Source organism: Quercus robur, chromosome 5 (genome assembly GCF_932294415.1).
Source record: "Quercus robur chromosome 5, dhQueRobu3.1, whole genome shotgun sequence".
Taxonomy (NCBI): Eukaryota; Viridiplantae; Streptophyta; class Magnoliopsida; order Fagales; family Fagaceae; genus Quercus; species Quercus robur.
In genome coordinates, this window is record NC_065538.1 from 23,258,173 (window position 1) to 23,274,537 (window position 16,365).

The following is a 16,365-nucleotide window of genomic DNA, read 5'->3' on the forward strand; positions in this document are numbered from 1 at the left end:
GAGGCATTTTTACCAAAACCTTTTTCTCACCATTTCTATTACTGTGAGAAGGCTATTTGGTGTTTTGGGAAGTAGTTAAGAAGGAACCAATTTACATTGGTTGATGCTATGGTCAAGTAGCGAAATCCAGGAAGCTAGAAAAGAAATAGGTTCAACGCAACCTCGTTGGAGCAAGAAGCTTGGAGGGCTTAGGTGCACTGGGTAGATTAGGCTTGGAGGGTCTATTGCTGTCCATGTATCCCAACTACATTTTCTAGTGGATTGTTTACCGCTTGGAGGGCGGCAGAAAGGTTTTACACTGAGGGCTTCGGTTTCCTCCTTAATAACACATCGCGTATTGTCTTTGTGTTTGCATCTTCCTTCCCTTTTATCTATGCCTTATATTATCTGCTGTGGGTTGTGATTTTAATTTGGCCTAGATAGTTTTCCAATTCTGTTTTATAGCTTTTGTTCATTTTCTGCACACTAGTTGTTTGACATAAAGCTTGAATTGGTTAATTTGTAAATTGGGAGTCTAAACGTTCAAGGGTGTTTTTATACTATTTGAACTTTCAATTGATATCAGAGCGGGTAGACTTCTAGTGGTTTCATTACCATTGTGTGATCCTTGACTCCCTATTGAGATGGATCGGTCTCAATCACTAAATGCACCTCCATATTTTGATGGTAGTAATTATGCTTTTTGGAAGGTTCACATGAGAGCATTTCTATGTTCCATTGATGAATCAGTTTGGGATGCTGTTGATATAGGTTGGACCAGGCCTGAGGAAGCCAAATCTACATGGGATAAGGCAGCACTCGCTGCATCTAATGCTAACAGTAAAGCACTCAATGCTATTTTCTGTGGTGTGTCTCCAAATGAATTTTACAGGATCTCTCACATTATCGTTGCCAAAGAAGCATGGGAGATATTGGAGACCACTTATGAAGGCACGAAGAAAGTAAAAAACACCAAGCTGCAGATGCTAACCACTCAGTTTGAGGAGTTAAAAATGAGTAAGGATGAGTCCTTTGACTCTTTCTATAACAAGCTAAATGAGGTGATTGTAAGCAAGTTCAATTTGGGAAAGAAAACGGAGGATTCTAAAATTGTAAGGAAGATCCTTCGATCATTGCCGGAAAATTTTCGTGCCAAAGTAACAGCGATTGAAGAGAGCAAGGACCTTGATGACATCAAAGTCCAAGAGCTGGTTGGTTCTCTTCAGACTTATGAAATGTCGCTGCCCAATCAATGGAAGAGTAAATCTCTTGCTCTTAAGACCATTAATGAGAAGGTAGAAGACCATGACTCATCGGGAGAAGATGTGGTTGACAAAGATGTTGCATACCTTGTAAAAAATTTCCGAAAATTCTTGAAATTCAAGAATAATGGCAAATTTGGTGATAAAGGAAAATTCCAAAGTTCAAGAAGGGAGAAAAGGGAATTCAAAAAGAAAGATGAAAAAGAATCCCAATCTACACAAGGTGTCACTTGTTTCGAATGTAATGAGCATGGACACTTTAAGAAAGAATGTCCAAATTATTTAAAATCGAAAGGCAAAGTGTATGCCACGACATTGAGTGACTCAGATTCATCCGACTCAGATTCTGAGGAAAGCTGTGACGGAGAAGGGAATTATTAAGCTTTTATGACTATTGCCCATGTTGAGTCTTCAGACGAGTTGAATCTGCTTGTACAAGAGCTTGGAGTACATAGTGATGAAGAATCATTTAGAGCTGTTGAGGAATCAGATGCAGAAGAAGATGAAAACACAGCCAATCTTCAAGACAATTATAACTCACTCCTGGAGAGGTCAGGTGAGTACACAAGGGTGGCAAAGGCAGCTGTGAGAAAAATGAAGAAGGCAGAGGAAGATTATAAAAGTCTCCTAATTCGCTATAAGGAGGCCAAATGTGAGATAGAAACACTGAACGGTGAGCTGTCAGAAGCTTACACAAAAGTGAGATTTCTTGAACAAGAGGTTGTGCAAGAAAATGCTAAAATAGAGAGGGTCACTACCAAGAAGTTAGATGATGTTATTTCATCTCAAAAGAGCTTTTCAGAAAAATCCGGATTGGGATATACCGGAAGAAGTAGCTCATCTGGAAATGTCACTAAAGAAGTGAAGTTTATAAAGGCCAAAGAATTAGCTGATGTTGGCCCTATTGCTGAGAAGCCCAAGATAGAGGAGATGAGGAATGTGGGGAACGAATAGTTGTTGAATTCACGTAATCAATCTGTGGGCAGGTCTGAATCCCGAGCCAAGTTTCGGCCACGACCACAAAGAGGTCCTAGATCAAATTATGTGTGTCATCATTGTGGACTTCAAGGGCATACTCGACCAAATTGTCAAAAGCTGAGAGCAATGAATAGTACAACTCCTCAAAGGTCACGAGGACCTAGAAATGATCGGAGAAATTGGGCTGGTGAACCATCAAGAGATTAAAATGGTGATCCCGGAATGATGAACGTGATGAAGATGATTTGTGCATTCACCAACTGCTTGGAAAGCTTCACACGAAGGCTCGAAAGCCCTAACTCCCGTACCCAATCCTATAAGAAAATCACCCCAAACGCAAGTGACGCGTGGGTGAAAAAGGGTACTCATGCATAAGCATTACAACATGTCCATGCATTAATACTTCCTATGCTTTGTGACAGTGTTTGATTGTTTGCTTATTGTTTATGTTAATGGTTGTTTGTTTGTCTTTTTGTGCATACTTTTGGTCATTTTTGTTTTTGATCAATCTTTTTCTTCTTATGTGTCAAAAATCCAAAAATCACATAAAAATTAGAAAATCAAAAAGTTTAATTGACATTGGTGAGTTTTGTCTCAAAACTTGTTTTGCTTTGTATCTTTGTGCTAATGGCTTTGTGCATTTTCGAGCATAGCTTGTTTCTTTGCACTCTTATCACTGTGGGAGAAATCTTGAAATCTATGTGATTGTTGTAAATAGATCTTCAAACTTGTCATGAATGATTAGTGAATGGTTATATTGATCTTGAGACATGCATAGACTTGTGACTATATATCTTCCCACTCTTTATTTTTGTTTTTGCTAAAAAGAGTTCACCAAATGTAAATCTCCAAATGAAAAGAGATATTGAGCTGCAAAAGCCTGTCGCACATACTAGTATTCGACTAGGAAAAAGGGAAAGCGACCAAAAATTAAAGTGAATGTTTATTCAAAAAGGCCAAAGGCTATCTCATCAAAGTGAAATATCAAATATCACTCTCACAATGAGAGGTGATTGTCTCAAAAGGATCAAAAAGATCAAATGTTATGATTGAAAGTGGAGTCAAATATAAAGCTCCAAATTATGTTATCAAGTCTTGTGGGAGGTCATATATGCATATTTCTATAATTGAGATAGGTCACATGATCTAGTGCTAATTGTGTATGCCTTGGTTGAATTGATCATTGAAACTTCACATTAGACTAAGGACTATCTCATTGTTGATATCCACACACAACACACAAGTTTATGTTCAATAAATGTCATATTCATTTGTGTGATTGTACTTGATAAAATGTGTTTTCACATGCTCAATCTTTGTTGATTCAAGCACAAAAATATTTTTGAGTGTTTTAAGTGTTTTTGGAAAGTATTTTGTTCTTAAAAACTGAAAATTTCAAAAATTATTTTTGCCCTGTTTTGGCGACTCAGTCGCGGGTAAGTCAAGTCACATGCCACAGTCGCGAGCTCGCGGGTCAATTTTGGCAACTTGTTCGCGAGTGGAAGGTCCAGTCGCGAGGGTTACACAGAGATTTTCGCGACTCAACTCGCGACTCTCTCGTGGGTAGACCTTCTAGTTGCGAAAAACACTTAGAAAATTTTTTTTCAAAATTTTGTCTTTGAGTGTTTTGGCGGCTTGACTTGGCGTCTTGTTGGCAACTCACTTCAGTCGCGAAAAACGCGTGTTTTGCACAGTAAGGGCAGTTTTTAAAATCTTTTTCAGTTGTCTCTCGAACTTTTTGTGACTATTCATTGTCTTTTCTATCTGAAACTTCTCAAACACACCGTGTTACCCACTTCCAACTCCATTGTTGCTTCATTTCTTCTCAAAATCATCAAGAAAAGGTATGGGTCTTATTTTCCTCATCTCATATTCTCTGTTTAGTGAATGTTTTTCTTGCCATTTGAGTAGATACTGTATTCGAAACATTCTTCTCTTTGTTTGTTGGGTATGGCTGATTGTGTTTGTTGTTGCTTTCATCCGTTTTCATATTGTTGGTCACAATGTGCTATTCCTTGTTCTGTGCTTTGGCTGTTGTTGATTTTCAAACTCTTTTGATAAATGGGTTTGGTACTTTTTGTGACTTACTCCATTCATTTGTGTGTGTGTTGAAGTATGCCTGCGGCATTGGATTACTTATCTCATATTACTATGTTTTTATGTTGACATAACATGTGTGTGCTTGCGTCTTGAAAGTATCTCTTTAAAACACTTCATTTTCTGAATGTTATGCCTCACTGCCATGTGCTCTATTTTGGGTGTTTGTGGTTTCCACTGGTCTTTCTTTTTGATGTTTTATGCCTGTTCCTATCTTATGTGGTCTTATTTATGCTATCCGTCCTTAATGTTCGAATGTTCTCAATCTGTGCATATCATGGTCATGGTAGACTGTCTCATTGACAGTTATTTCTAAATTTGTGTTTCTCTGTGATCTCTCGCTCTATCACCATTTTGATGCACCTGCTTCATTTTGCACTTTAGTATTGATTGTGGTTCTGTTTGGGTCTGACCTGTCTTAAGTTTGTATTTGTGTATAAAATAGTTTACACTCTTATTTGCATCTAATCATGTTGATATTCATCTTGTGTGGTGCTGTTTTTGGTTCTTTGCTATGTGCCTATTCTCTTGCAAATGTCTCGTCGATCCTCTAAGGGCAAAGACATTGTTACTGACGATCCAGCAACCCCAGTTGCTAAACGGACTCGACTCTCATCTCAGTCATCTCAAGACTCCAATTTGGAGAGGTTCAGAACCCCGCTTACCTCACACATCTACTCAAACATCTTTGACAAGGCATCTCCTATAGTGGATCGGGTAGTTGAGTTTGACACCTTAGGGACCACATTTATCCCTCAAATCTTTGAGCCACGAGATTGGGCAAACTTATTTGGGAATTTTGTCGATCCAATGGATGAACTGGTTAAGGAATGCTACTCTAATACAAGTGATCTTGGAGTTGAACTAATTTGCTGGGTCAGAGGAAAGGAGTTTGGCATTTCCCCGAACTCCATAGCCGATATTCTCTGCATCACTTAACCTCAGAATGTGGATCTAACTCCGTATGATGATCGAACTCCAGAGATTCAAGACATTCTACAAGTTCTAGGATCTGATCATGAAGTATCCAGTACAGGCACATCCATCAGCACCGCAAAGTTTGCACCAAAGCTAACCACACTAAAGTTGATCATGCTTTCTAATCTCTACCCACTGTCCAACACTACCTTCATAAATCTTGGGAGAGCTCAATTCCTTTGTGATCTTATTACAGGAGCCCCCATTGATATCTGTGCTTACATCTTTCAAACCATGAGGAAGACCACGGCTTGAACTGCAGCTCGAGGATGTATTCCATTTTGCAGTCTCATCATGAAGTTCATTCTTCGTGAAGGCATTGTTCCTCCTTCAGATGGAAAAATGTTGACCCGTCAGCGTCCAATTTCCATGTACACTCTACAAGCCAGCAGAAGTCATTCCTCTAAAACACCAAAGAGTGCACACATCTCTCCGGTTACTCCATCTACTCCTGAGTCAGAGACACCTGTACATACCACACCTACTTCGCGTGTCATCCCTGAAGTTCCACAAACTAGCATTCCGCAAGCACAGACTGATCCTCAAACTGATAGAGTGGGTAGTTTGCTTGAAAATATTCAGAAACGTATTGACGAAATGGTGAACCTTCTCTACTCCACCAACAACCATGTTCAAATGCGACTCGAGACCATGGAGAATCAGCTAGAAGCTATTCAACAGAAATTAGACAACAGCCTTTAGCTATTTGTGCCAAAAAGGGGGAGAGCATTTAGTAAGGGGGAGAAAGCTCAAAGGGAAGTGTGCATAGTAATAGGGGGAGTACACACATACTTTTGTTTTAAGACTTATCCTTTAAATTTATAGTTTTTTTTTTTTTTTTTGGATATCTTATTGTTGCTATGGGTTTGATACACTGTGGTTTTGGTGTATTTTTGTTTCTAACTCATAACTCATAAACTTGGTTTACTTTATATATATTGTTGATGTTATTCAGTATATATTGTGATTTGTACCCATGTTGCTTTTGTAAGCTTTTAGGGTTATGTTTTTATGCATTTTTGTAGGCTTTATGGTTTGTACCATGCTTTATGCAGCCTTTTATGCTTTGTTTAAATCAGTACTTCTATCTAAATGTCTTGCATTTTCTTTTAAGTACTGTCACTCTTGTGCCCTTGTAGGATTGTTTCTAGATGCATATACTTGATGTATTATGCATTAGTTGAGTGTTGGGCATACAAGTAACTTGCATTGTTCTTGTTAACTTGTATGTTCAAGTGTTCATTCCAAGTGTGAATAAGCACTGTGATCTCTACCTTGTAATGATTACTTGTTTGATCAAGCCTTGATTTGGTTCTTAACTTCATCTTTGCTTGATCACTTTATGCCTGTTTCATATGCATTTCATATTTTCTGCATACAATGATCATGGTGTATTATTGTGTTTCAGGAGTTTCATGTTCATATGATTCAAGTGCTTCACAGCTTCTAGAGTTAGGTATGAGTGAGTTTTGCTCAACTGCTTCCAACTCACATGTTAAGTCTAGAGTCTGTTTTAGGGTTTTGTCACGGAATAGCCAAAGGGGGAGATTGTAAGGTTAAATTTAATCAACCATCTTGTTGGCTTTATTCCGTGCCAAATTTGCTTGTATTTCAGCATTTAATAACTCTTTATTTAGGTGGGTTTTGTTGTAAGGGTAGTGAGTGAAATAGAGTGTTGAATGCTCAAGAGTGTGCAAAAAAACAAAGACTCACGGCTGGATCTCGCGGGTGACTCGCGGCTTCAAGCCGCCAGATGCAGCACACGTGCCAAACATGCCAAAAGTTGAACAGTCATGCTAGCTGGAGCACTACAGGACAAAATAGGACAACTGGTCATTCGGTTATCTCGCGACTGGATCTCGCAACTCAGTCAAGTCACGAGGCCAAGCCACGAGCCACCCCTGTTTTGAAAAACCTGACGTTTCACATTCTTTTCTCACCCCAATATAAATACCCCTCATACCCACAAATGAAAGAGAGCTTCTTGAGAGAATTTTGAGAGAGAAAAACAAGATTGAGTCATCCACAATATTTACATAAGAGTCTCTTCATATTCCTCAACTCTCTTCCTCTCCATTGTCAAATCCTTGAGAGGCATTTTTACCAAAACCTTTTTCTCACCATTTCTATTACTGTGAGAGGGCTGTTTGGTGTTTTGGGAAGCAGTTAAGAAGGAACCAATTTACATTGGTTGATGCTATGGTCAAGTAGCGGAATCCGGAAAGCTAGAAAAGAAATAGGTTCGGCGCAACCTCGTTGGAGTAAGAAGCTTGGAGGGCTTAGGTGTACTGGGTAGATTAGGCTTGGAGGGTCTATTGTTGTCCATGTATCCCAACTACATTTTCTAGTGGATTGTTTACCACTTGGAGGGCGGCGGAGAGGTTTTACGCCGAGGGCTTCGGTTTCCTCTTCGATAACACATCGTGTGTTGTCTTTGTGTTTGCATCTTCCTTCCCTTTTATCTATGCCTTATATTATCTATTGTGGGTTGTGATTTTAATTTGGCTTAGATAGTTTTCCAATTCTGTTTTATAGCTTTTGTTCATTTTCCGCACACTAGTTGTTTGACATAAAGCTTGAATTGGTTAATTTGTAAATTGGGGGTCTAAACGTCAAGGGTGTTTTTACACTATTTGAACTTTCAAATGATATGGGAGGGCCTGAGATAGCAAGAGGTGGCAGTCCGAAGGTCAGGGTGCAAAGTGATAATGATGTCAATGAGGGTCAAAGTGTTATCTTTTCATCTCGGATTGAAAGGGGTGTGGTGGGTCTATCTTTGAAGGAAGGATTGGCTGGAGGTAATAATGCTGCTTCTGGAGTGAAGACTCGGTTAGGACCACTTGAGGATTGTATGAAACTAAGTGAAGGAAAGTCTATCCCTCTAAGAACTTGGAAGAGAGTCGCTCGCTAGAGCCAAAAATCCAATGTAGACAAGCAGCCTAGTAGCATGGATAGGCGTCCAGAGCTGGAGTTCACTGAGGTAGCATTGAATAAAAAACAGTGTATGGTTTTGTCCAACTCCCATGATAAGGAGAATTTTGAGGTGGTGCTGGGAACCAGCCACCACCGAATGCCATTTGCCTTAGTTGGAACTATCGTGGACTTGGGAACCCATAGACAGAGGATGAACTAGTTGCTTTAGTCGGCAACAAAGATCCCAAATTAGTTTTCTTAATGGAGACAAAGGTTGACAAGTTTGTGTTGGAGCAAGTAGGAAGAAAAATTCAGAAATCTAATATTTTTGTGGTTCCGCGACATAATATTGGGGGTAGTTTGGCTTTGTTTTGGCCAAATGATATACAAATGGACATCCAATCTTTTTCTGACAATCATATAGATGCTATTATTGACCATGGAGTTGATCACGCCTGGAGGTTTATGGGTTTCTACGGTAACCCCGATACCGCCAGCCGGGAAGACTCCTGGTCCCTCCTTAAAACTCTTAGTACTTGGTTTTCTTTTCCGTGGATTTGCATGGGTGATTTTAATGAAATTATTTTGGCTAAAGAGAAACAAGGGTGGCTTGATAGACCGGAACGTCAAATGCAAGGTTTCCGTGATGCTCTTGATTTTTGTGGATTAAAAGACTTGGGGTTTAATGGATTTCCATTCACTTGGAATAATAGACGACCTAGAGATCAAAATGTTTGGATTCAATTAGATAGAGGTGTGGCTACAATAGATTGGATCCTCCGATTCCCGACCTCTTGAATTCATCACGTGGATGCTTTTCATTCTAATCATAAACCCATCCTCTTGTATCCGGATTCGGAGCTCAAACATTTCTATCGTAAAGGTCGTCCCTTCCGCTTTGAAGCTATGTGGTTGAAAGACAATACTTATGAGGGGGTGGTAAAAGATTCGTGAGGAGATGATTCAGTGGTGGGTTCAGCTTGGAGCTTCATTAAAAAGATTTATGCATGTCATGTATGTAATTTGCTGCAAAAGAAGTTGGCTGACTTAAAAAACATGGAGGAATCAGATGGGTATAGGCAGAATCCTACTCGGCTTCAAGCTCTCAGGGAGGAAATCCAACAATTAAAAACTAAAGAGGAGATGATGTGGAAGCAAAGATCTAGAAATGCTTGGCTGAAAGAGGCTGATAGCAATACTAAATATTTTCATTGCTAAGCCAACCAAAGGAATAGGCGAAATCATATCTTGGGTATTGAGGATGAGAATGGGGTTTGGATTGAAGAGGAGGCAGCAATGGGTAAGGTGATTGAGAGGTATTTTGAGGGCATATTCACTTCTTCAAATCCTTCGGGTTTTGAGGAGATTCTTGATGGTGTTCTTCACACTATCACGGCAGAAGACAATGTGGGAGTAGGCAGTGATTTTCATGTAGATGAGGTGCTCCAAGCTCTTAAACAAATGGCCCCTCTCACGGCTCCAGGACCCAACGGTATGTCACCCATCTTTTTTAAGTCTTTTTGGCATATTATGGGCAAAGATGTTACGGAGGTGGTTCTTAATGCTTTGAATTCAAGTATAATTCCTGAGTCTATTAATACCACATATATTGCTCTTATTCCAAAAATCAAAGACCCGAAAAAAGTGGCTGACTTTAGACCCATAAGTCTTTGTAACGTTATTTATAAACTTATTGCTAAAGTGGTTGCTAACCGTTTGAAGAAGTTTTTAATCCAAATAGTGCCATGATTCTCAAAGTGCTTTCTTGTCGGGATGACTTATCTCTAACAATATCCTGGTAGCATTTGAAACCTTGCATTATCTTAAAAGAAAGACTACTGGTAAATTGGGGTACATGGCTCTCAAGCTAGATATGAGTAAAGCCTACGATCGTGTGGAATGGGAATTCTTGGAGAAAATCATGATCCACCTGGGGCTTGATGAAATATTGATTCGTATTATTATGTCATACTTGAAGTCAGTTTCCTATTTGGTGCTCTTAAATGGCCAGCCAGTGGGTAGAATTAAACCTTCAAGAGGTCTACATCAAGGTGACCCGTTATCCCCTTATTTGTTCTCATTATGCGCCTTGGGATTGCAGATTTTAATTCAAAAAGCTGAAGTGAATGATGATATTAGAGGTGTTGCTATATGTAGAAATAGTCCTCGGGTCTCCCATTTATTTTTTGCAGATGACAGTGTGCTCTTCTGTCGTACTACGAAAGTTGAATGCCAAAGAATCTTGGAGGTCTTGGTTGTCTATGAGAGGGGTTCAGGGCAAAAAATAAACCGAGAGAAGACCAATATTTTTTTCAGTTCAAATACACAAGCCCATGTTAAGGCTTGGATCCAAGCTCTACTGGGGTCCCAGCTATTCGCCAGTATGAGAAATACTTAGGCTTGCCGACTCTTGTTGGTCGGGCTAAGAAGCAAAGCTTTGTCTACATCAAGAAAAGGGTCTGGAAGAAATTGCAGGGTTGGAAGGAAAAACTCCTCTCCCAAACTGGTAGGGAAGTCCTTATAAAGGCTGTGATTCAGGCCATCCCTACCTACACCATAAGTTGTTTCAAGCTTCCTAAAGGGTTGATAAAAGATTTGAAGGTCTTAACTCGTAAGTTTTGGTGGGGATATGGTGAAGGTAGCAGGAAGGTTCATTGGGTTCATTGGAAGAAACTTTGTCAAGACAAAGATTTGGGTGGAATGGGGTTCAAGGAAATAGAAAAATTCAATGATGCGTTATTGGCCAAGCAAGTATAGAGGATGATAAACAATCCTAACTCTCTTTGTCATCGGGTATTTAAAGCTAGATTTTTTCCGAATTGCTCAATTTTGGAGGCTAAAGATTCAAACTCGGGTTCATATGCCTGGAAGAGTATCATGAGTGCAAGAGATGTTATTAGAAAAGGAATGGTGTGGCGTATAGGGAATGGGCAAAATGTGCGGATTAAGGAGGATAAATGGTTGCCGGGAAGTCCCGCTTGCCCTATCACCTCACCTTTGCCCACTGTTGCAGCTAAGACAAAGGTCCAAACGCTTATTAATTCAAAGTTGGGCGTGTGGAAAGCAGACCTTATGAAACAACTATTCTTGCCGCAAGAAGCTTCTGCCATTTTGGGTATCCCTTTGAGTCGTCGCTGCCCTCCAGACAAAATTGTCTGGGCTTACACTCCATCAGGTGCATTTAGCACAAGCAGCGCCTACAAGCTCTTAGCCTCAGGTGCGGATGGAAGTCAAGCTGAGAGTTCAAACCGGTTTGCTCAAAAACAGTTCTGGAAGGGAGTTTGGGGGCTTCGGGTTCCTAATAAGTTCAAGCATTTAATTTGGCGAGCGTGTAATAATGCTTTGCCAACTATGAGCAACATGTATCGGAGACAAATCACACCTTCAGACAATTGTGAGCTTTGCAATCTCTATCTAGAAGACCCACTGCATGCTATTTGGTTGTGCAACGAAGTGGAGACAACTTGGAGATCGTTTCAGTGCTTCAACCATGCAACCTTCCCCCATCCCCAAAGCTTTAGCAACTTACTATCTCTTTTTTTGCAGGTCAAGGAAGATTATAAAAAGGAAGTATTTGCTATTGCAGCTTGGCTCTTATGGAATCGGAGAAATGCCATTCACTTTGGTAGACTTGTGTGCCCCACGGCCCAAATTCTGTCAATGGAAAGCAACTTGCTGCAAGATTTTCTGGCGGTCCAACAGATTAACGCGGTCCAGCCCTCTCATCCCATCAAGCAACATTGGAGCACCCCTGACTTAAGCTATCACAAAGTCAACTTCGATGCTGCCATATTCAGGGTCTCACATTCGGCTAGAATTGGAGTTGTTGTTCGAGACTAGAGAGGTGAATTTGCTGGTGCTCTATCTTCCCCTGCGACACTGTCCCAATCAGTTGCTGATATGGAAGCTTTAGCATGCCGCAAAGCTGTCGAATTTGCTGCAGAACTTGGTCTACAGAAGGTGCTTTTCGAAGGAGACTCAGCAATGGTCATCACTGCTTTAAACCAGAATAATGCTGACTTCTCATCATACGGTGTCATCATTGAAGACATCCGCAGTCAAGCTTTAGTTTTTCAGTCTTTTGCTTTTAACCATGTTGGTCGCTCTTGTAACTGTGTGGCTGATACATTAGCAAAAAAAGCAAAAGGCTTTAGGGGTGCTCGGGTTTGGCTTAATTTCCCACCTGAGGATATAGTTCCTTTACTATTGTTTGATATTCACTGAACTGTTTCCATTTTTTTTTTTTTTTTTTTTTTTTTTAGTTCTCAACTTAAAATTCATTAAACTGAAAAGGACTTCATACAAGTTACATCATGCTACACTTGTGCAGAAACTATAGGTGGAGTATCCTCCACCCAAATGACCCTATCTATTACAAACTTGGCATTTCTTGCCAAAATATGAGCTACATAATTTGATTCCCTGCAAATGTGAGACACATTCCATGCTTCAAAACATCGAAGATCCACTCCTATGCCTTCTATGACATGTTGGATGCTACTCAGTACCAAGCTTTGATCACAAATCGAGCTGACCACAGTTTGCGAATCACTTTCAATGATAATCCGTTTGAGGCTGAGATCCCATGCAAGTTGTACCCCATCTTCCACTACCTTTGCTTCTATCTCTAGTGCACCCAGAGGCAAGTCCCATCTTTTACTCATTGCTCCCATAATTTGTCCCTCTTCATTCCTAATCACCACTCCACTTCCACAACACCCAATCTCCCTGAAAACCACACCGTCTATGTTGATCTTATACTAGTCTTATTTAGGAGGAGACCAGGGAAGTGTGGTCTTAGGGGGATGCCTCAATTGTGGTTGTTTCTCCTACTTGATTTCGTCAACATAATCAGCCACAGACCGGATCAAAACCTCGTTACCTTTACATTTCCCTTCATGAATTACCAAGTTTCTATTGCTACATAAGCTCCATGCCGTCACAGCAAACATGATCCAATCAACCTGTGGGTGTGAATTCAATGTCTCCCATACTATATCTATGAACTCATTTAGTGGATCTTGCAACCATGGTAGCTTAATTTTAGTTCCACTCCAAATAGCCTTCGCATAATGGCAACCCCACAAGATATGACCCGATGTCTCACTTTGTCCACACAATGCACAGCAGTCTTCACTCCCCACACCCCAAGTTATAAGCCGATTCTTGGTAGGGAGGATGTTTTTGCAAGCTCTCCACATAAAATGATTTATTTTATTTGGGCAATTTAGCTGCCAAATTAGCTTCCAGATGGACCTCATCTTTGAACTATCTGAGCTGCCTCCTGTTTGAAGTCAAGTATTCCTTTCTTTCAGCCATTTTTGCGCAACCACATATGCACTCTTAACTGTAAACTTTCCGTGAGTGGTCCATGCCCATATAATTGAATCTTTTGGCAATCGAAAACTAACTACAATTCCTAAAACAACTTCAACTTCATAAGGGAGAAAAGTGCTTCTTACCTTAGTTATATCCAAGCTTCTTCTATCAACATCAATTAGGTTCGAGACTTGCACTGCTTCATGCTGGGGCTATCTTGGGCTGAATACTTTGAAGGATTCTGGGCTTGGGATCCACTGATCATCCCAAATATTTACCCTCTGTCCATTACCTATATTCCACCGATACCCCTTCACAATAACCTCTTTTGCTGCCATAATGCTCCGCCAAGCATAAGAGGGTCTTTGGCCCAACCGAGCATGAAGGAATGAATCCTTTGCAAAGTATTTCACTTTATATACTCTTTGCACCAAAGAATTGGGGTTTTTCAGAATTCTCTGTCCTTGCTTAGCTAAAAGGGCTAAATTGAAAGCCTTAAGGTCCCTAAACCCCATACCCCCCTCTGCCTTTGGTGTACATAATTTCTCCCACGATACTTAAGCTATTTTTCTTTCCTTTTCCTTCTACCCCCACCAAAAATTACCCATCAAAGAGTTCAGGTCCTTACACAATGAATCTAGCAGCTTGAACACACTTATTGTGTATGTAGGTGTGGCTTGTGCAACGGCTTTGATAAGGACTTCTCAACCTACATTGGATAACAGTTTACCTTTCCACCTTGCGGTTTTCCTTCCCACTTGGTCTTTAATCCAGTTAAAGGCTTTCCTTTTCCCCCTTCCAACTGGTGGTGGCAGACCAAAATACTTTTCATGATGCCTAACAATCTCCGCCCCGAACTTTCGCTTAACTTGGTCCTGAACATCCCTGCCCGTGTTCTTGCTGAAATATAAGAAGGTTTTGTCCTTATTAAGCTTCTAGCCCGAAACACGCTCATGATCCTCCAACACCTTCAACACCTTGTCACACTCCAACACCAAAGCTCTACAAAATATTATACTATCATCTGCAAATAACAAGTGTGAAATACTCGGTGCCCCTCTACTCACTGCCACCCCTTTAATGTTCCCATCTCTCACCTCTTTTTTCAACATTGCCGACAGCCCCTTGGCACACAATAAGAATAAATACGGCAAAATCAGATCCCCTTGCCTCAATCCTCTTGATGGAACAATTTTTCCTTTTGGCTCCCCATTTATCAAGACAGAATACAACACCGTGCTAACACACATCATCATTAACTCAATCCACTTCTCATGGAACCTCAATCTCCTCATTATGGCTTCAAGATACGACCATTCGACCCTATCATAGGCCTTACTCATGTCAAGCTTCACTGCCATTAGCGCTTCCTTGCCTTTTCTTCTCTGATCAATGCAATGCATCGTCTCGAATGCGACAAGCACATTATCTGTTATTGATCTACCAGGCACGAAAGCACTTTGAGATTCATCAATCACCTCCCTTAGGATTCTTTTCAACCTATTCGCCAGAACTTTAGAGATAGTTTTATACACCACATTACATAAACTTATAAGCCTAAACTCAGTGATTTTTTTGGGGGGAAGCAACCTTCGGAATGAGACAAATATAGGTTTCATTAAGCTCACGGGGCAACACACCAGAATTTAAGACTTCCAACACACAACTGATAACGTCAAAGCCAACGACATCCCAATACTGATGAAAGAATAAGGGTGACATACCGTCAGGGCATAGCGCCTTTGTTGGATGCATTTGCTTCAATGCTTTCCAAACCTCCTCTGCCTTAAACTCTGCCAAGAGCTCGTTGTTCATGTCTGAAGTGACCCTAGGGGATATTGCACCCAAACTTGCTGCAAAGTTGGAAGGAAAGTCTGACTTGAAGATATTTGCTAAGTATTCTAAAATTATGGTCTCAATACCCTCTTGATCATCTGTCCACTCCCCATTCTGATTTTGCAGCCCCCACTCTGTTTTTATTCTTCAATAAAAGCCCAGGCTTGTTGTCTGGTTTCTCAAAAAAAAAAAAAAAAAAAAAAGTATTGCTGATTGTATTCTGTTTAGGTGGCACTCTTATTCTTTGTTTTTAATGTCGTGGCATTTTTTATTAATTGAGCTGGCAATAGTCGATGACCAGCCTGGCCATACGTGCATTATATGTGTATTTCAAATGTGCACCTAGCAAAGCCCTCAAAAAAATATATATATATGCAGAGATCCTTTTCTCCCCAGTTGGAATGTAGAGATTCATTTACAAACACATTGTGTGCAAGAAAATATATTATTAGATAATTTTCTTCTTTTTTAAAATAAATTCCATGCAAATAATTGAATCAAAGAAGTGCTTGATTTTGGCGCCTTCAAAATTGAATTTTGGTTGTAATTTACGAACTATTCCTATTTTAAGATTCTCTTTGACAATTTTGTATGGCAGTTTAGAAGGTACCGATGTATTGGAAGAGTCTATGAAGAATTGCTATTAAAACTTTGAGAAAAACATTGTTAAGAGTTGTTTCTTACCAACATTTGAGTAGAATATATATTATGTATTGAGAATAAAAGAAAAGTAGAGACTACTGGCCTTCTTGTTGAGTGGTAAATCTTTCTTTTTTTTAGGTTCAATTTGGTGTTATTCAATCCATGGAAGGGAGGGCTACCCCTATCATGTGTAGCCTATACTAAAACATATTTAAAGAAAGAGTTGCATGCCAATAAATTAAAACCTTCCAAGTCCACCCGTGCTAATTGTGCAATTGTTTACAATGAAAAGCTTCAAATGCTTACCATTCTATAATTTGTTAGGATTTAGGTTGGAAAAATATTCTTGACAATGTAATTT